The sequence below is a fragment of the Oncorhynchus tshawytscha genome, linkage group LG15, assembly GCF_018296145.1.
Source record: "Oncorhynchus tshawytscha isolate Ot180627B linkage group LG15, Otsh_v2.0, whole genome shotgun sequence".
Taxonomy (NCBI): domain Eukaryota; kingdom Metazoa; phylum Chordata; class Actinopteri; order Salmoniformes; family Salmonidae; genus Oncorhynchus; species Oncorhynchus tshawytscha.
Genome location: NC_056443.1, coordinates 37,477,852 through 37,478,830, shown reverse-complemented (window position 1 = coordinate 37,478,830; position 979 = coordinate 37,477,852).

The following is a 979-nucleotide window of genomic DNA, read 5'->3' as shown; positions in this document are numbered from 1 at the left end:
AGTGGGGTAACTGCCTTGTTCAGGGGAACAGTGGGTTACTGCCTTGTTCAGGGGAACAGTGGGTTAACTGCCTTGTTCAGGGGAACAGTGGGGTAACTGCCTTGTTCAGGGGAACAGTGGGGTAACTGCCTTGTTCAGGAGAACAGTGGGGTAACTGCCTTGTTCAGGGGAACAGTGGGTTACTGCCTTGTTCAGGGGAACAGTGGGTTAACTGCCTTGTTCAGGGGAACAGTGGGTTAACTGCATTGTTCAGGGGAACAGTGGGTTAACTGCCTTGTACAGGGGAACAGTGGGGTAACTGTCTTGTTCAGGGGAACAGTGGGGTAACTGCCTTTTCAGGGGAACAGTGGGTTAACTGCCTTGTTCAAGGGGAACAGTGGGGTAACTGCCTTGTTCAGGGGAACAGTGGGGTAACTGCCTTGTTCAGGTGCATAATGAAGGCCTACCGGGGAACAGTGGGTTAACTGCCTTGTTCAGGGGAACGGTGGGTAACTGCCTTGTTCAGGGAACAGTGGGTTAACTGCCTTGTTCAGGGGAACAGTGGGGTAACTGCCTTGTTCAGGGGAACGGTGGGTTAACTGCCCTGTTCAGGGGAACAGTGGGTTAACTGCCTTGTTCAGGGGAACAGTGGGTTAACTGCCTTGTTCAGGTGCATAATGATGGCCTACCGGGGAGCAGGGGGTTAACTGCCTTGTTCAGGTGCATAATGATGGCCTACCGGGGAACAGTGCGTTAACTGCCTTGTTCAGGTGCATAATGATTGCCTACCGGGGAACAGTGGGGTAACTGCCTTGTTCAGGTGCATAATGATGGCCCACCGGGGAACAGTGGGTTACTGCCTTGTTCAGGGGAACAGTGGGGTAACTGCCTTGTTCAGGGAACAGTGGGTTAACTGCCTTGTTCAGGGAACAGTGGGGTAACTGCCTTGTTCAGGGGAACAGTGGGTTAAACTGCCTTGTTCTGGGGAACAGTGGGTTAA